Raw genomic sequence first — 21,210 nt, forward strand, 5'->3', positions numbered from 1 at the left:
AATGAGACAGAGGGGCTTCCTTTGCTCGCATTTATTTCATGATAGATCTGCTTTCTGTCGCTCGGTGATACATTGAAACTGATCACCTGATGCATTCTACCTGTCTCATACAGAATTTTCCGGTCACAGCAATATGAGCACGAGATTTATTGTTACAGTGTGCAATCAGAATGTGCGCTTTCAGTCTGCAACCGTGCAGGAATGGCCCACGCCAGTGGAATTAGAAGAGGCATCTCTTGAAAATATATACGAGCAGTGTGCTTTTTTGCTTACACTTGCCTCGAGAGAGAGAAAAAACAGCTGCTCTATTTCCCCACAGGAAAGTCTGCCATCATTTTCTAAGAGCAAAAGTTAATGGGACTACTTTGGAAAAAAACAAAAGTCTTCGTTTAAGCCATTTAATCAGACCATTTTATGTGCGATAAGCATAGGGAGTTATTTCTAATGGTTGTTTTGAATCTTCTGTCCCACTTCCCCTCAAATCAAACTTCAGGAGGTGGGGAGGGGTCCTGGCAGGAACGTGTAAAACTGGATTAGAAGACTCCCCTGTTGTGTGCTACCATGCAGTCATGTGTGAATCCTCGTCATCAATATTGAGGCAGTGGCGCAGGGAGATGTATCAGCAAATTCGATTGCATTCGAAGAAATCTGGGGTCCCACCAAAATGCACTGGGATGGTCCCCCCCCCCCTCACAGCCCCCCATCCACTTTCCTTTGACATCATTTCATGCCCCAGGATTGTATGCTCCATCACGTCGATGTAATGTAGCTCACAGAGGCAATCATGCAACCTCTTTGGCCTGGAGGGCTGCCTGCTAGGAGGGGCCAATGCAACTTTTGCACTTCATCAGCTCAGTCATACAATAGATGCCACACCAGTCTTCACTATTTGAAACAAAATATCTCACAGTAGCGTGTGCGCTGGCTCGAGGCCTTTTACTCCATTTCTGCGCCGTTCCATACTTTTCTGATTGAATCCCACCGCCTGCTGAAATGTCCAGATTCGGGAATTCTATCTTCTCACTGACGAAGGGCATCATCCTGGATTTTGAGGATACTTATTGATATTGGCTTGTATGCGTAACGGACATTAATATTGCATGTAACAAAGGCGAAGGGATTACATTTGATACAATGCTTGTCTAAGTATGCCCGAGGTCAAACGAATAAGGAGAAATACTCTGTGCCGTGTGTGTTTTGGGAGGTGAACATTGAGATTTGTTTATTATCAGGAGAATCAGAAGATTGATTGGCTTGTATGCGTCGCCTCAGGGGAAGACACAGGAAGAGGACAAACAAGACCGTTCCCAATGGACCTCTCGGAATCGGCCTCAGGGAGGTCGAACCGGTTGGACGAGAGTAATACTTTGTTCCACTGTGAGTGCTCTCGCTTTACTGTGCGCGGACCCAACGAGCGAGCACATGTATTATTCACGGATCCCGCTGGGTGATGAATGAGAGCCCTCCTTGGTGAAGTGTTGGAATATTCACCAGTGCTTATCTCTTTTAATCCGCTGACCTCTGGCCAAGTCACTTTAACTGCGCTTCTCAAACTGCAGAAGCAAGTTTGTTTAGCAAAGGCGTTTATCAATGAGGTGATTGCTGCTGATGGCTTTTTGATTGCATCACATTGGCTGGACATTCAGAATTGAGTTTGGCTATGTGTATGACGCGTAGTGTAAAAAGATGATCCTGAAATAGTTTGTCTAAATATGTGACGTGGTGTTGATATGATCTTGAGGAGATGAGGTGAGGCGTTGGCTAGTGTGCAAAAGGAGCCTTTTTGACTGGTCATTATTGAAGTTGGCTGTGACCACTCCCACAGCGGTGCAGCCCTTCATCTTTAATCTTAGAGGTCTCATACGCATCTGCTTAGAAATATGCCACGCTGGTAATGCTATGTTTAAAAATATTTTTATATTGCTGTGTGTGTGTGCGTGCGTGTGTGTGTGTGTGTGTGTGCGTGTGTGTGAAAGAACTAAACGGAGAATTCCTCAAAGCTTTCGAGTCCACATCTCGCCGCCGGCTATCTCCGTCCTCGCTCATCTTCGCCTCTACACGGCAACTTCTCTCTTGCCTTCTTGTTTCATTTCGATCCTGATTATGTGCCCGTCTGCCCAACTTTCAATTTCTCTACCAATCATCTCAAACTTGCCCAACTTTTTCAACGACAGGAAATTTTAATTCTCACCCACCATAGCATCTCTCCCAGTCTGACAGCAGGTGGCCAGGCCAAGATTGAAAACACAGTCATGCGCCTTCTCACACACACATATACACACACACTAGGAAATAAAAAGACGGAATCCTCTCACTTTTATGCCCATGAGCGTAGCAGTGGTTAAGCTTGTTGGGCAATTAATGGTGCTCCTTGTGGCTAGGAGGAGTTTCTCTATTCTAAGCAAAGCCTATTCATGAGCTGAGAGATAACCCCTGCGCCTTCATTTGTATCAAGGAAAGAATAATTACCCCCCATGCAACTAATTTGTCTCCGTAGCTACTATGTGGTCGTACGCTCTATCTGGTTAAGGAGCTATCAGTGCTATCGTTGCCATTCTCTAATACACACTTCCCTGCAGGCGTCTCTCGAATGCAGTGAGAATGCAAATTTATTTCCAGATGTACTTTTGTATAACACTGAACATTATTTCTCGGCTGGTACGCTAGTCCGATTGCAATGTCGCTGATGTTCAAATTTGGTTAGGTTATGTATGTTCTATTAAGAGCACAATTTTTTAAAATATATTTTTAATTTCAATGGCATTTCTTTTAACATTTCTTGACTATCTGTATTTAGTATTATTATTATTTTTGTTATTTGTTAAATTACTACAAGCACGTGTTTAAATAGAACAAGTCAATGTATTGCAGGTTTTTTGTTCGTTTTTTTAGACTTAAGGTAGCAGCAGCAGCAGCAGCAGCAGCAAGGCTTTCTTGGGAAGAGCAGCATTGCCATCTATCATCTGGAAAAAGAAATGCATGCATTCAAAAAATATAAATCTCTAAAACAGTGAAAAGGTTCCGTCAATCAAAGTGCATTACAGTACAGTATCCCAAATTCAGGTGGAACTCTTTCACCATTAGTCATTCTTTGCTCTGACTTTTATCTTTATCTTATCTTTACCTTTATCTCTTTATCTTTAAATGGGTATAGGCCTTCTTTGACCAATTTGGTTTATCCTTTTATTTCAAAGTCCCTCTTTTGCTTAAATCCAATATTTCAGAAACTATGAGGAAGCCCAAAAAAAGTCAGCACAGAATGAATTTCGGTAGGATAGATAAACCCACGTTTGATATCACTATCATCTTTTTTCTAAGTCCCAAGCAGTTGATTTTCCTTTTTTCTAACTCCTCCTTCCCTCCCTCCCTCCCTCTCGCCCTCCATCCTTTGCTCTTCAGCGCTAACAGCCCTTGACAGCTGGAGATGAAATTGAAATTTTGATATCAAACACCTACAGAAAGGAGCGCTGACCTTTGATCAATGCACTGTTTGATGTCGTGACATGAAATTTGCATTACAGGAGCTCGGGCGGCCCGACGCTACCACAAAGGACTCATGTCAGAAGGCTGTCAGGGAGCTGCGAAGGTCAAGGATCTATTAGAAACGAACAAGCCCTCCAATCCTGCACAAGAGCCCGGTACACCATTTGAAGCTCAATACACCGAAATAAAATAGAAATTTGATCGCCACTTACAAAGCGGCCACACTCGGGCAACCATTTCGTGTTAGTCGGACTGATAGCAAAGTATACAGAAAGAAATTCACTCTGATGTTGTGTGTAAATGTTTTATTGGAATTGATGGAAGCACATTTCAAGCTCATACTAAGTATACAACAGTAGTCGACATTAAAAGGGAAGACCAGTTGAAATAACAATAACTGCTGTGGTTCTACGAGTAATATTGCATTAGTGGAATTACAATTAAGTAGTAAAATCCAACCTTTTTTTAAATCCATCTCAAGAGGGCGGTTATCCCAATTTGAGGCGATTGCTGTTGCGAGCCACTGGGAACATACATGCGTCCCGCTCTATGTCGTCTATTGATCTGTGAACAGATGGATCAGCGGGTCACTGAAGCTGTTCAATTATTCACAGCGACACATCATTTTTCACGCCAAGATCTGTTTCATAGCACCAAAATAAACCAGTCAGTCCGAGTGACCATCTCTCATCATCAGTGTGCGGCCTCATTATACCGCCGCAGAGGAGGTGAGGCAGGGTAGAACAAAATGCGGGGGGGTGTAGACTTTTGCTTCTTTTACTGAAATGTTTAAAATCATTCCAGCCAAGATCCCACTTCTCATCCACAAGTCATTTCCGTGGATAAAAGTAGTAGAAAATGGATGGATGGTTGTCCCCCGTGCTCCAATGTGTATCTGGGGTCACCAACAGAACAATTATGTATGGCATTACCTCACTCCACATATTTTCTGACAACTTTACGAGGCAAGGCTGAGCAGGTCAGACGGTTTTAAGACTTTGCTGCCCTGATCAATAATTTTGTTCCCTGTAATTATCTCACCATTGCACTCATCAATTACATTTTCGAGGCTAATTTCTTGCCCGCAGATGTCCATTCTGCGAGGGCGTCCAGTGGAGCCGGTGGGGGAGGGGCTGATTAATGTAATCTGTCTCTCTGTCTGAAGTTGGCCAGCACTCACGGAGGCTCGAATGCACGAGCTCGGTCACATGACACTTGACCAAGTGAAATGAGCTGTTTGGCGGCCAAATCATTATGTTCCTCTGATGAGCCAAGTTTGCAGAATGTTGAATAATCCATCAGACAAACCCCCCACCCCACCCCCACCCTGCTCCCCTCTTCGAGGACATTACTCCACAGCATCATATTTGGCGTTCTCCTAATTGAGAATAAGAATCGAATAAGAGAAAGATTGGCCAGGGCAGGGTTGAGGTCAGGGCTCAGTCGGTTAATAGAGTGAATTAATTGAGGCAGCCAAGTTTCCGATTTCCTAGTTCTTATTTTCAGTAGTATCATTGTCTGGGATGCAGATGCATATATTTGATTTTAATTTGTAATTTGATTGTAAATGTATTCCAATGTGTTCTTACCCCCTCCAAAATAGGCCTATTGTGACCGATTGTGATTTTTTTTTTAAAATATCAGTGCATTTTTATTTGTATTGTAAAGAGGGTGAGAGGGCGATAAGCTTCTGCATTCCTCGAGTATTTTAGATTTTTCAACAGCACTCAACAGCGCTGAAGAGCCTTCTTGAAGTACCTTTCCTCTCCACAGGGGGGCAAACATTAACCATTATTTGCATACAGTGCAGACCATAACCATTTAAATAAAAAAGCAAGGCTTATATTGTTTATGAGAATTATTTGAGTGCATTTAATAAGAAAAAAAAGTTTTACGTGGTACATTCACGTTTAAGTTTAATTCAAATATAACCCCCCTCAAAATGAAGCATATCTGAATGTAAAGTTGGAAATTTCATTAAGAGCTTCACTAATGAATTCCTTTGAGAAATATTTCCGGTTTATTTAGAAGGATTTGGTGAATTAGTCTTTTAGTTAACTGGTGTGTGTGTGTTTAACTAATTTCTCCCTTTCAAAAGTCACTCTGCTTTTGCCTCGGAAATTAATTTTCCACCCCGATAGACAAACTTTGCTATTTCATCCTCTTTTCAGTTTTTTTTTTCCGCCTGAGGCAGGAAGCGAACACAGGAGGTTTTGTCTTCTGCTGTAGTGCCCCCCACCTCAAAACACCCCCCATCCCCGTTCTCCCGGCAAGTCAACTTGATGTTGGGAGATGAGACGGGAAACAGGTGTCACCAATGACCTTCAGTGTTCAAACACCGCAGGCCTCACAACGAGGGGCGCTCCAAGGAGTTGGGGAGGGGACCTGACCTCCTCTCCTCGCAAGCTACATTACCAGGACCATCCCCACCCTCCTTATCGCCTTAGCAACAGTGACAAATATGAACTCATCTCACCCTCCCATTTTTGCCACTGGGGATTATTTCTGTCACAGCTGATGCGATTCCGGATTGTGTGTTTCACTGCAATACTTCAATCGCATGTGAGACAATGTTTCTCTTGGGCTCTCACCTCCACCTCACATCGCTATGACCCCGGGGATAAAGAAGGCAACACATAGTAATAACCTCAAAATCCCAGCCGGGGGCTTATGTGAAGCCCGAGACATTATGGAAGTGAGCTGCCGAGAGGGATAAACGTGCGTGCGAGTGCGTGTCTGCATGTGTGTGCGTGCACTTGTGTGTGTCCATGGCACTTCTCTCAGCGCCTCCATGCTGCTCCCTCATAAAACAGATTAATTCCACAGATTATCAAGGTTGAATAAAGTACTTACTGTTAGCCAGTGATTAGAAGAAGTTGATGCCTTGTTCAAACGTACTCAATGGGTGGCCAAGTTGAGGTTAAAGACATGATGGAACTTCGACAAAGTGACGGGCACAACTCGACTTTGTGAGAAATGATTGGGTGGGAAAACTCCAGACATAAGGTGTGGAATAAACAAAATGATCCGATGTTTTGACAATAAGGATGATTTTGTAGAATAGATTTTAGGACGCTAGTGGTCTATAAAGGATTTGGATACTAAAATCAGTTCAACCCCGGTTCTGAAACAAACATGCTGAATCATCAATTTGCTGTTATGCTGCTGCAATATTGTTTTACTTTTTATGGACTAATGGTTATTTGGGTTGTGCATGCATGGCATGTCACTGAGAGAAGCAACTGTTTGCCATAAAGACAGATGGCAAGCAAATGCATTTTATTGCCCGCTTTGACCACATGTGCATCCCGATCACATCAGTTCTGAAGGCTGCGTCGGACGCAACGTCTCTTGATCAGCTAAGCTCCCTTCACCGTGAACGTTTCAGATCTGCAAGGATGCTGTGATTCAAGACTTTTTGCATGCCATCTCCAATACTGTACATTCACACCAGTGTACCCCCCCCCCCCCCATCTCTCAATGTGTGCATGTTTATATACAGTACATGCTATGTGCACATTCCGAAGATGTTTGTGGACGTCCGAGTGTCATATTGCCTTCCTATGAGCCCGGAGCTACAAGTCACACCTGGTGTGTGAGAGCAGTTCACCAGCTGCTCATGATAGAGTGTCAGATGCACACTCACACACACATGCACACACAAACACACACCAAATATGCATTGCATGCTCACAAGTGTATGTTTGCTCTGTTCATTCCTGACACATTTGCATTTATACTTTCGAGTCGTGCATTCACATTTGCCTGTTGGTGTCACGCACGGTGCAAGAATACATTTTTGTCGCAAGGACACGAGCACTGAATGCTGAAACGGAGAACTTGAATGCACGAAAAGAAAACGGGATTCTATTTTCTCCCCCCCACCAAAGAAATTGGAATAGTTTACAGTATGCATAGGAAGCGGTAACCAAAGGCTTTAAAATAATGCAAGTCATTATTAATTTATCAGACATGTAAAAAGTTGATTTTATTATCCACCATTATGCAAACCAAAGTATCCAGTATGCAGACTATTTTACTATTTAACTGTTTGCACACAATTTAGTAGTAGTGCTAGTAGTATTTGGAATCTATTTGGAATAGATCCAATATGACAAACACAACTTTTTTACGTCAAAGTGCTCAGTATCCAAGAAGTCGCTGTCAGTTACAAAACCGTTGGTGAGCGTTAGCAAGATGTTGTCATCTTTTTGTATTTGTTAAGGAGGAGAGATGAGGATGAGGCGGAAGGCAAGGAAAGCACCATGCCTCTCTTCGGACATAGACAAGACCCCTTTATCCAGCGTCGTCCGAGTCGAGGCTCATAATTGGACTTTTGTGCTGTGTGTGAATTCTTCGCCTGCACACTTTCCCAGACTGCTTCCAGCTCACAAACAGATTGGAAAGCTTGTATGCAGCAGGAAATCAAATTGTGTCCATGTCTCACAATAACAAGAGAAGGACTTTCAAAGGGTCTTGCACCCATGAATGTGTCGGTCCAAAACTCACAGACTCTCGCGATCCATTTAAATTTGCAGGAGAAAACTTGACAGGAAAAGGAGACTGGTTTGTTTTTTTAGTTTTTCTCCAGGCGTTATTCAGATTACTAGTGAGCACTGCGGCAAGTTGCATGGCAGGGAGGAAAGCACCGCATCTCCAAGGTAACCACGGGGCCTACAATTGTCTCAAAGTCCTTTAGAGCATGCAGCTGCAATGGCACTCGTCTGAAAGAGCTCTCTTTCGGCCATTGGCAGTAAGAGCGAGGAGAAAGGGGGCAAGAGGATGGAGGAGCGGGGCCTCCCTTTTCAAGGTCTTTCAAAACAACAAAAGCATTTCTATACTTTTTGTCCTCCACTCATCTTTGTTAAATTGCCAATCTTCCTTGACATTCACTCCTGTCTGTCTCTCTCTCTCTTTCGATGAAACAGAAAGTAGTTTACTGACAAACAACAAAACAATCATAGTGAATGCTTTTCTAGAATTAAAATTGATATCATACTACCACTAAAGTGAGACACGTTGCGCAATCGATTTGAAAGTTTCGTGTTGGACAACAAACAGCTATCCGATGTTTCCATGGCTGAAGGTCCATGTGTCTCCTTTTTAGGCAGTCGAAAGCGGAGTGTAACAAAGCACTTTTTGTAATTCAAAGCATACGAGTACGATGGGCCCTGCTTGGGATTGCTTCCAAATCAATAGTCATGCTTTTTGGATGGAATGTAGTTGCAACATCTGCTGCCTGAGGTTGGAAGAACAGGTGCCATACAGCACCAAAGTGGCGTGAGAAAGCAACATTTTCTGGGAGGGAGCATGGCAGAACCAGCTGCTCAATGTGTTGTGTGTGTGTGTGTGTGTGTGTGTGTGTGTGTGGGTGGGGGTATTTTATTAAATCACCAACAATAAAATGCATTAGATTGTAAAGCCCTGGAATCAAAATGGTATTCCCCAGAATTGTTTGTTTCCCGTTGGGCAGTATTGTCTAACTGCTCCGTGTTTCTTTTTGTAAACACACCCAAATATGTCGGGAGTTCAACAAACAGCAAACTTTGTCGTTCCAAGGCCTCGCCACAGAAGCCAGCCTGAAGGAATTAAGGAATTTCACCACTTGACTTCAAGTGGGCAGAATGTCAAGTCAAGAGACTGCAAGGTGTCTCTGAAAGTAGACAGATTGCAAAAATACATTTTGTTTCCACATGATGTTTTTTGCAAGTTTGTTTTTGATCAGATTTGGATGTTTAAAAGTGGTGTGATGTTTCACAGAGAGGGAATTGTAAATTCCAGACAGCTTTAGGTAACAGCTGGTCTCTGCCCTGGAATGAATGTGAGGCTCATGGATACTTTGTCAAGCGTCCAAAAAAAAAAAAAAACTTATTTTGAATTTCTATAAACTGTTCACTGATTAACTGTAATGTAATTAAGATCTAGAACATAGATATCAAACTCAAGGCCCAGGGGCCAGATACGGCCCGCCCTGTAATTTTATGTGGGCCGCAAAGTCAAATTTTCCATAGACATTATGTCATAACAAAAATTACAAAACGGCTTCACTTTTAAAAAGTAAAGATATTGCTTGCAATTTTTATTACCTTTTTTTTTTTTTTTTAATATTTGAACAGTTTTTATTAGTGTCTGATTTCAAAACAAGTTATTCATTAGTTTGTTTTGTAGCCTATACTTTTGACAATCAGAATAGCCCTCATATCATCAATTATAATAGATGTGGCCCATGACAAAAATGAATTTGACACCCCTGATATAAGCTTGCTCAAACTTGCTGCTGGTTGCTAAGCAACAACACAGGAAGTAACCTGGTGTCTTTTTCCACTGTTTCAGACGTAAAGTAGATGGAAGCTCGGCAACAATCCGTCACAGTTGCAGCAGAAAGTTTGCTTTGCTTTTAATTGCGCACCGCTTCTTCTCCTATCGAACGTACTGCATCCTGACATGATGCTGGCAAATGATCAGAACAGCCTGAAGACCCAAGTACGCTGTGGGAGGTCTATGAGTGTTGACGCTATGCCCAGCCGGATTATATTGCATTTAAAGCTGATGCATATCAGCAAGATGACTTTTCCGTATGGCTCAGAGTGTCACATCAATTGTGTCGCTTTTATTCGTGTGCTGTAATCACCAAATCAACTTTGAGTGAATGTCTACCTTCTTAAGTTACTGAATGGAAGCAGTGTTGACTTTAAAGAGGAGACCGCTGAGTATCCTCCCGATTACTTTACCTCATCTATCACAGCACATAATCTGGACCTCTCTTGGGTTCTCACTCACAGATAGCTAAAGGTCAAGACCATCAGCAACCTTAAATGGAGCCAGCAGTCTATAGGGAGAAAAGACACTGAGGAACAAGGAGCAACATTGGCACAATGCAATCAGTCCTTTTCAAACCCCCTGAGAAAACGAACTCCTTCGCTCCCATTGAAGCGGTCCAAGTTGTAGACAATAACGATGCAGACTTTCCCTATAGACACCCGGAGACTGAGGTCTTGCAGTATCCCTTACACAGTTGAGAAGTTTCTGCATATCCTTGATAAAACAAAAACCTAAAAACAGATTCGTTCAAGGGAGACTGTCTTACTAGTTTAGGTTGCATGAGGAGAAAGAATCGTGTATGTTTCTATTTGGGTCGAAGCCAAGGGACAGTTGGGGGTGGAGTGCCACACACCTGTTTCCCCTAATCCTGCCATCAACCTTTGAGTAACTAGCGTGAGTTTTTAGGGAGTGGTCTTTGGTCCTAAAGGGCGAGGACAGTGTTATTGTCACCCATTTAGAGGATGATGGGGGACACGTGGCGCACTCTTTGGAATGCTGGCAGGGTTGAGGGTGAATGAAGGCGTAGCAGGTGCTTGGACGGAGGTGCCAACGCAAATCAGCGTGGCAAGATGTGGTCAGGGTGTGGCGGTCACAAGGAGGAAACTGAGAGGGGGGGGTGGTATCCAAGCAGAAATGAAAGAACACCCTGTGATTGGCCAGTAAGCAGTCCAGGGTGTACCCCGACACCCACCCAACGTCAGCTGGCTCCACCTCAGAAATATGACTCAGCTAGAGTTTCCCTTGTAGCATCTCCTTTCAATCACTAGGACTTGACTAGCTTTACACATATGCCCAGAAACCTGTAGGTCAAGCTGTTACTCAACAGAAACCGGATCTTCCTTGACGGGTGCCCTCACTAAAATGCCAGTCTCCAACCTATTGGAGTTAGAGCCCCTCAAGTCTACTTGGGTGGCACAATGTACTGTTCCAAAACTAGATCTGAGGTGAAGCTGGTGAAGCAAGCACGACACAAGTGGTAAACATGAGCTGGGGAATGTCTGATAGAAGTTCAGAGGTTAGAAAGAAGCATGCCTTGGCAGGGACAGAGGGACATAGCCACCTGGTCATCTGGGTTAATTATAAATGAGGCGAGCCACAAGGGGGGAAGATGAGCTGGACAGCTGCCGCTTCACACTCACATTTGAAACACACACACACACTCCAGACTACAGCCCATGCGCATTGTCCACTCCACTGAGCACCGGATCCCAGGGGCCCAACATGGCGGAAAAGTCCTTCAAAGCAGCCAGGTGGAACTAGGGAAAAGTTCAGCATAACAGCCGGTAAAATATTTTAAACTGTTTTTTTTTTTTTCTTAGACCTTTCATAAGAAACTGTAAAAAGAAAAAAAATATTCCTTGGGTTCATCTGGCATAAGTCTACAGCGTTCGTGCTTTTGAAGTTCATTTTGCTTCTCTAATCGATGTCAACATTATATGTAAATACTCGAAAGGTTCACAATTGGTTGTCCTAATTCAAACATAGATTTGTCAGCACCTCTTCTCAGCAATCCCCTTGGGGATATGTCCTCAAAGATAGTTGTCTGTCTAATTGTCATATAAGCGTTTTTCTATGCTCAAGCAGAAATCTGAAACCTCACAGGTGGAAGTAGCCCCCCCCCCCCACACACACACACATCATGACATGCCACACACAGAAATTGTAGTCAAATTGATAGGTTGATTCATAGGGAATAAAAAGGAAAGCCACAGGAGTTTTACAAATGCTAAAAGTAAACTTAGCTAAATGTCATGTTAACCAACACGCTGAATGAAATGAGATGATATGAAAGTGAGACGGCGAGAAATTTCATAAACTTGATCTGATGCCACCAACTCCCTCACACATTATGGAATTATGCACCGTGTACCCATATCAGTCATATTCAGCACTCCCATTTAGACTTGATAATATTTCGCAGGCTGAGTGGTGATGGATGTAAAATGATGATGCAGGCTGATTATTTTGTGCTGATCCAGTATAAAACTCAGCAGACTATAGAGTCACAGCTACAAGAAATTCTTCTCGGGTTTCTCCTCCAGATACAAGAGAACAGAACAGAATGCACTTGACCTTTGTATTTTTTTTTGTGTGTGTTCCAGAATATGTAATATTAGTTGAGCAGTGCTGCAAAGTGAAGATTACTGACTCAGTTTATATCCAAAGTCTCCCATTTTGGAAGTACTCTTGCATAACAGACCGAAAACCTTTGGTCCAAAGATGACATACCAGTTTAGCAGCCCTCTCAGTACATAGTACAAAGTACTGTATCATTCTATCATCAAATGACACAAAGATTTATTGCATTTCTGCGAGAGACAAAGGCAGCTGCTCGAAACTTGCTGTTTACGGCAGATGGCCTCAATAGCATCCAGCCAAAGATAAATAAAGAAAAAGTGTCGATCGGCTGCAAGTTGAGACCAGCTGTTGCTAGCAGCAATGGAGCAGAGAGCCGGCCGGGTAGCTGACAACGACAATCGTCCAGCGCAACGAGAAGGCAAGAGGTGAAGTGGCAGCCGTGGGAGTGCTGAAGGAAGCACGGGGGATGAAAGGGATCAGCTCAGAGTGTTGGATGTGTGATAGCGTGGTGTTGGGCCAAGGCCTGAGGAAGTATCAGATGTGACACATTCATGTGAGTTACTAGGGGATGAGTCGGTCTCTGTGACTGCTCGCCTCAAGTAATACTGACAGACGTGCAAAAAGCAGGGACACACCCTTGAGTAGGGTAAAAATATCAGTGAGCTCCCAATGACAAATAAATAAATCATCATTATCGATGAGTGTGTATGGGTAGAACAGCTGAGTATTCAAATTGGAAATGCACCGCCCCAAACAAAGTGTTGTTACCTAATCTGCTGGATTTGGGACCCCGCAGCGTGCGAAACGTTGTTTAATCCCTTTTATCGAAGCATGCACACGTATTGGAAAGCGTAAAAATGTCAACCAAAGCCGTGATACGGAACAGACGTCTTTTAGAAGACAACAAAAAACATTTGGCATATGAGAGCATTCTTCATGCAACACGGATAAAAGGATTCAATTAATCCCAAATGTCAGGCCGTGTGTATAAATCACCAGGCAACTTCAAAAGCCATAGAAAGACACCTTAGACTTCTCTTCTATTTGTCTTTCAGTTCTGCACGTGACTCCAATCGGCATGCGACAGTGTCACGGGTAACGCGAGTGAGATTTGCTTCGTCGTTCTCCATTCCACCCATCGTGACTGACAGCTCGACGTTCAATAATTCATCCGGCCTGGGCTGTGTGAAGGTCAGGAGATCATCTGCGAGTGTCGCTGAGACGAGGTGGAACTGTCATCAAACATTCATTAACGCGCTGTACTGCCAATACCTTCTCAAAATACCCAATCTCTTCCGCTAACCTGCACCGATTTGCACTCAACGCCACCGACGCCGTTTCATGCTAGCTCATAGTTGAGGTTCAAATTCAGTGCAAATTGTTGCTAGGAAATATTTTATGGGAAGGTATCTTTACCAACCCAGCCAAGCAGCTGGAGAGACGTTGCAAAAGCAATGACCTAATGCAAGTCCACACGTGCGCACAGTCACAAAACGCAAATACACACTTATCTTAATCCGGCACATATTACGCTCTACTTACTCCTCGATATTAGCCAGGTGCTGCTGTTGTTCGCCGCAGCATTTGTAATCCTAAACTGGAGCCGTTGGATGCATCCATATCAGCTTGATCCGATCAATGACTTGTTGCTATTGGTATGCCACAGCAAATGGAGCAGCTGTTCCAATACAAGACTTCTGCCTCCATTTGTTGAATTAGTACATTATCTCATCCAAAAAGACATGAGAAAATAGTCATGTGATTTGACTGAGGATTTATGGAATATGTGAGCAGTTGTGTTGGAAGTCAGAGGATGGAGCCACAGGTGTTAAACAGCTAAGCACTTTAGCGACTCGGGCGGGGATAGATGTTAGTGAAGCAAGAAGGCTTCTCCGACAAGCCCCTCTGCAGAGCAACTCAAAGCTAAGAGGTCAAAGGCCACAGGGGGCGCAGTGGGCGACAATGGAAGCCATTTGTTTGCTTGTCGTGGCTCAACAGGTGAGCACTGGCCGGGGGACCGGCTTCTCAAAACATCTTACCCGATGAGGAGAAGAAAAAGAAAAAAAAAAAAAACATACCCCCATGGACTCAATGTCAGGAATGTCCACCGCACACGGTCAGTCACTCAGCACATACACGTCACAACAAGCCGCGTTTGCCGCTGTTCACACTGCACTGTTTGCTTTGTAGCTTTGTGAGGGGAGCTTACCCTGTAAAAATGCGACAGCGCTGAGGAAAAAGAAAAAGCACGGCCACCACCGGTGAACAGCTCAATGTTTGTTTTCATTTGAATGTCACAAGGTCTATGTTTTTTTGGGTTTGTTTCTTTCCCCCCATGCACCTGTGGAGCAACAGCCCAGGACTGGTAGCATTGTTTTGAATGTGATCCAGCCCGAGGCTTTGGGCCAGAACAGACTTATTATGTATGATTGTTTCCTTGAACATCTTGTTGCACCCGTTCCTCCTTAATTCAGACTTTTCTATGTATCGCACGATCACTCGAGCTTTTTCAGCTCATTCATAGAATTTGAATGAGGTTTTCAGCAACATTTTTTTTTGGAAGGTTCCTGATGGGCCGTGGAATCGAGATAATTACATTCAAGCGTTGTCGTTTAAAGAGAAATGAGCTGCAGGAAGTCATGATGGCTTCTTGCATCTGGTTGTTGTGTATCATGGACAAATTCGTACTTGGTCATCGCTCGTAATCACGCAAACACTCAGAACAAACAGGTTGAGGGTGTGAAAATTGTCCAAACATCTTATCCCCGGTGCAAATCACATTGTTCTGCTCTGACGAATCGCCACTCTGCAGTTCCACATTCCGGTGCGGTTGTAATTGTCTGCTTTATTCCGATTGTTTCCAAGTCAGGTGTTGAAAGACGTAGCTGAACGGAGACGTTGGGTTCTTGACAAGTTGTTTGGATCTTTCTTTTACACTGGAATACATGAGAAGGAAAATGCTTTTTTTTGAGAGCGAGTGAGATTTATCTTTACGAAACACAATTTTGTCCACTTAGTCCTGACTGCAATCATGAACAATCCACAGTGGGTAGTCTAATCTTCTCTAGGGCAACTAGATCTTTGATACAAAGTTGGCAATGTCAAACTGACTCCTTTTGATATCTCATAATACTGTAACCCTAAAGTGAGTATTCCTAATATCTTTATATAACGGGGATTATCCTAAAAAGAGCAGCGCCTGAATTGAGCGCACAAGCTAATTATCTCCTTTGGTTTGGACCAAGAGAGGAAAACAAAAGAAAATTCAGAACTGTGGCACAATGTCACGCCTCAAACCTTCCTAATGTGCCCGCAGGTTAAAAAAGCACAATAAATTGAGCACAGGTGTGTGCGTGCGTGTGTAGGAATGGAGACGATCAAGCAGGTTTGACACGCAGAAGCACTCGACGGCAAAACGAATTGCCTTCTGATGTCTGTGGAGCAAAAGGTTAAAGAGATCTGTCAGGATAGAACCATGACGGGGACGAAGAAGAACTGCGTGAATGACGAACAAAATGACGATTGCGTCACTTCAGCGGTCAATATGGTCAAGCAAATTAAAAATATTGAATTGAAACAAATATGGGGGTTGTTTATGCTGCCAGTTAATTACTGACCTCAAAACCACTGAGAAAATGGATCTTTATGAGTGTTGTGCAGATTTGGCCAAATGCTACCACATAGATCACACGGAAGACGTTAACGTCTTGTGTAATTCCAGATGTCAAAAAAAAAAAAAATTGACATTTGACGGCATGACGAACTCTTGTGTAAATGTGTTCTGTGTGGCTTTTAGCGTTTGTCAGGGTCCAGGGGAATGTTAATACAGCACACGTGGCGTATTCATCTTAGTGTTAGTTTTATAGTCGTGCCTGATGATGGGCCACTTCCTGCTTCGGATCAATTGATGCTTGCTGCCAGTCGTGGGTCAAGACATGATTTCAGTTTCTCAAAACCCGAAAGTTGGGTCCGATGTCATAGCTGCTAAGTCAAGTGATTGTGTCAAAGGCAAGTCTCATATGTCTGATTCATATGACCACAATCATTAATAAAAAAAGGATTAATTTTACCGTGGATTATTGAGTCCTTTACTGCTGAGAAAATTCATGAATGCAATAAATAGAAGTCAATAAACACCCTTGGGAGGCGGACATATTGTGTATCATAACGTCACAGCAAGTAGTTGGAATTAAATGACGCTGTGTACAATCATTACTTAATTTGTACTTTTAATAAATCCACACAGAGCCCTCAGCACTCTTGTGTTGATTTTAAGTGTGCATAACATGGCAGCCTTTATCCTATTAGCAGCAGTAGATGCCCGAAGGCAATAAAAGAGGAAGTCATAAATAAAAAATGAAAGAAAGGCACGTAAGCAGAACACTTCAGCACAAAATACATTTATTGTGTTTGTGTGCCTGTTCAGTCAAGTATGCTTATTACAACACAAATGTTTCTTACAAAACAATTTACAGATGATCTAAAGTCACTCATCTGATTAAATTATCATTTGTCTTAATAAACGGGGATGATTACTACTGTACTTCACAAAAAGCAAAGAAAAACCGGACTAACTTTGGTTGGTTGCTGTGAACAAATTACAACTTTGAGGTTCAGCGTGGCATCATTTGCCAGCGCCACAGTCAACCTCGCCCTTTTGAACTCGCCCCAAACAACGGGCTCACCGACAGCTTCATTATAACATGCTAATTTCCATGATGATTGATTAAAGTAAGCCGCTTCTCTTCAGTGTCCCGCACTGACCCGTAGAGATGAATGTACAGCGGAGGCATAACAATATGCAAAAGCTCAAGATCCTTTACCACACTTGTTTTTTTAACATTCCCTAAGTTCCGATCCTTACTTATTCAGGCTCTTTTCACAAGGTCTCTATTGAAGCCAAGGAAAAAGGCTCAGCAGAAGCAGGTGGTCGCTCTTTTCTTCTAGGCAGGTATAGAGGGGGGCCGGGAGCGCTCTGCATGAGCGAGTCCCACTCCTCCATCCCTCATTCAGCTCCGCTTTAGCTTCCACTATTCACAGAGGCCCTATTTTGTCAGGAGCAAAGCAACGTGGGGAAAGAAAGAGGGATCATCCTTTTTTTTTTTCCTTTTTCCCCTTCTTTGTACGGCACATAGTCGTACAAGTGGTCCCAAAGCCTCTGCTAACGAGCAAGCCTCAGACAGAAAAGAAGGTTTCTGGAAAAGAAGAGGCTTGATTTATATGGACTGCTTTTTTTCCTCTCACTGATGGAATGTCAGTCTTAGCCCGCTGGGTGGTTTTGTACCTTTAGAATATATAGAGGAAGTCCATGATAAATAAAGCTTACACTGAATGTGCCAGTGTGCATTCAGCAAACTATAAACTTATTCAATCATTGTCGTTATGCATTTCAGGGGGAAAGTAAGTGGGTTAAACGTGTGTGTGTGTGTGTGTCTCCAATCTGTGCGTAATCAGACACGGTGTGTGCCAGGAATAGCAATGTCGATGCAATTACATAGATATAATTTCATAAGTAACGATGCAGAATAACATTCAAAGAAATATAAACAACATATCCCAAAAGAGACCATTTATGGCCCTTTGTGCCATAGAAAAATATCCAGTTACTTCAATTAAATGGAATTTTCCACCACTGGCTTGTGGTGTGTTTGAAGGTCTTAATTGAATTTGAACCAGCGAGCCACTGTGAGTTAGCTGGCTAATTACATCTTCGGTGTGGATGTGCTGGGACTGTGGTGTCAACCAACCGTGTAATTCATCATAGAAATATTTTGCTCAACTGCTGAATACATTCGGAAATAGAGAAGCTGGAAGAATGGAAACTTGGGTGACCCATTAGTCATTTTCTCGTCAACACGACTCCCACGACAAAGACGGTGTGAGATCCTTTGGTGGTTCGAATGCAGTAAAAACAGAGAAACAAAGCGTGCTGGCAGACAAAACGGTGTTTGGCTGCAACAGATGTACAACACAGAGGTCACCTTTCAGAGAGCCAAACGAGCACATTCCTCTCCTTACATGGAACGAAAACAGTTCCAGGCCATCGCTTCTTTTATGAAATATTCTATTCACGAGGCTTATTAAAACAAACACCTTGCCCGTCTACGTACGGCCTCGCCGCTTCATCGTTGTCAGCGCGGTGTTGACACAAGTAAACACCTGCTGAAAAGACGTGGAAACCAACCGCCATTTTGCTCATACTTTCAACAATGCATACCTTGGTCGCGGCTTAAACTGTTAGCATAACACACTGGGCGAACACCTCTACCCACGCCCACCACGTGACAGAACAGGTCAGGTTGGAGATGTGGAATGGCGTGTCTCTCATCGCTTGCCACCGGGCCACCGAGATACGTGTGGAACCGATGACAGAAAGTTGGCACGGGAAAGCGCTCCTCATTAGACAAACACGGAGAAGAAGCTCCTCATGCTTATGAAAGACGGAAAATGACGAAACCATGGGAAAGAGAAATGCCGTGTTTAAACACCTGCAAATGTTGCCGAGGTGTCAAACAGCTGTCATGTCTTCGAGTACTTTTTTGTGTCCTGATCCGTATTCTAGTATCCTTCATTGTACTTTTCGCTACATCTGTATTGCAGCTTAGCAGCGAGCGCTCTATTGACACACAGCCTTTCTGCTTCCTATTAGCAAAGCATCCCCATACTCCCGCAACAGCCGTTAGCCATCCAGTCCCAGTATGGCCAGTTGGCGGCCTTTCACGCCTCTCCATTTTATAGCTGATGAATCGCTGCAGCAGATGCTTTGTTATCTTTGAAGATTCCAGAAAGACAAGCATGATGAATCCCCCATAGGCCGCGCACATCCATCAACCATTCGCCAGACATCATGATGGCCCCAGAAATGCGTGCACCTGAGTCGCATGCGGCTTTCTGTGCCAGCTTTCCACTGGAGACTTGCCTGCGTTCAAGAACAGTATGTCCATCCCAGCTATGAAAACAACAATATGGTTGGTGTCAAAAAACGCCATACAGAAAATGGAAATCTGGTGTGGTCGTTACGTTTTTTTTTCCACCGGGCATTGTCACGGAAGCCTCACGTGCACTCCGCTCATCCGTCGCAATTTCACACAGCGGCGCAAAAGCCGGCGGAGTCTACCAGTGAAAAGGAACCAGTTATGGTAGCAGATGTCGTTAATGCATTCCTTTCCATGTCAATTCTTTGCAGAGCTCATGGAGGTCATAAATCTGCCACAATCACTGCAAGACTGTGCCGTGTCTAAGGTTTAAGGCAAATAAGGTTGTATGACGCTTCTCAATTTTGCAATGAATTTAAAGTTGGACTTTACAAAATGAACACCTTTGGCTTCTCGTGTATTTGCCGTATGTCACACTGCAGAGATTTACAGTTGGACTATTGGTCAAATTTTTAACCTGTTGGATTAGTTAATAGAGTGCTATTAAAAGCAAGTCATGCAGCGAATGAATCACACAAACATTTCCCTTAAAATAGATTCCAAAGCACCTGATCTGTTGTAGGCGCGTGAGAATACTGTGTCAAGCATATTTGGGGCAACCGGGGTTGGAGACCACATCACTTGTTGCGTGCAAATACAGAAGCAGAAGACAAGCTTTTTTTTTTTTTTTTTAATTGTTGGTCTTTATTTTGATACTCAAACATGAGAAATGCATAAATCATCACTTGTTTCCACACATCATTAATATCAAGTATGCTTGTGAAATACACTGTAATTCGTTTTGGCTGCAGGATTTTACGTGTCTGAAAACAGCTACAACTACAGCCTTAAATGAACTGTTCTAGACTGAAAAAGAGTTGTGATTAGTTGTGAGTTTTAAAATACCGTTTAGTGAATTTAGTAACACTTTTCGGAACATTAAATGAATTTAATTCATGATGTAACACATGATGTTTCACATTGCTGAAATGGCTTCTTGACACTTGTAGAGAGATGGAGGCCTCACCTGCAATGTGAAACCTGCTTTTATTTCTTGGAAAAGAAACAAGAAACCAAACCACTGAAGTGCCTGCAGTGCTGCAGGTGCGAATATCTGTTTCCCTGTAAGCATGATTAATAGTAATGAAATGTGGGACTTCTCCCAATACGGAACAATCACCCGTTCCTTGACGTCATCAACCAACAAACACAACATGTCAATGCCTGGTAAGTTATGAAAAAAATATTTGTAGGTAAGGAGTCTCATGGAAAATTGATTTACGACCTATGTGCATTACTGAGATGACATAATGTACGATCATGATGATTTGAGAATTGAAAATTATGTTTGTTGATCAAATTGAAATCTGAATTGATTTTAGGTACCTACTAAATGATATTTAGCTAGCTGTTGTCTGTTTGGTCACACTGAGCTGTGATTGGCCAAAGTAACTGTGATGTCATTTTCAATCGACAGCAAAGTGGCAAAATGGCCGCCACCCTGAGACCGATAAAAACGGATGGATTTTGCGGGTTAATTCATCGTCCACGCACGAAATATTAATCAGAGTTTAGCCCTGCTGTGGCGCATAAATCAAATTATTATAAATAAACCCATTTCAATTGGTTTCATTGATTGGAAAATTAGATTCCCCAAATCTGCTGCATCGTGTACCTACACGGCTCTTTTCAGAATTTATTTAAGATTAAGATTAAAGTCCCAATGATCGTCACACACACACTTGGGTGTAGTGAAATTTGTCCTCTGCATTTAACCCATCCCCGTGTGATTTTAATCCATCCCCTGGGGGAGAGGGGAGCAGTGAGCAGCAGCGGTGCCGCGCTCGGGAATCAGTTGGTGATCTAACCCCCCAATTCCAACCCTTAATGCTGAGTGCCAAGCAGGGAGGCA

The sequence above is a fragment of the Syngnathus typhle genome, linkage group LG11 (assembly GCF_033458585.1).
Source record: "Syngnathus typhle isolate RoL2023-S1 ecotype Sweden linkage group LG11, RoL_Styp_1.0, whole genome shotgun sequence".
NCBI classification, from domain to species: Eukaryota; Metazoa; Chordata; class Actinopteri; order Syngnathiformes; family Syngnathidae; genus Syngnathus; species Syngnathus typhle.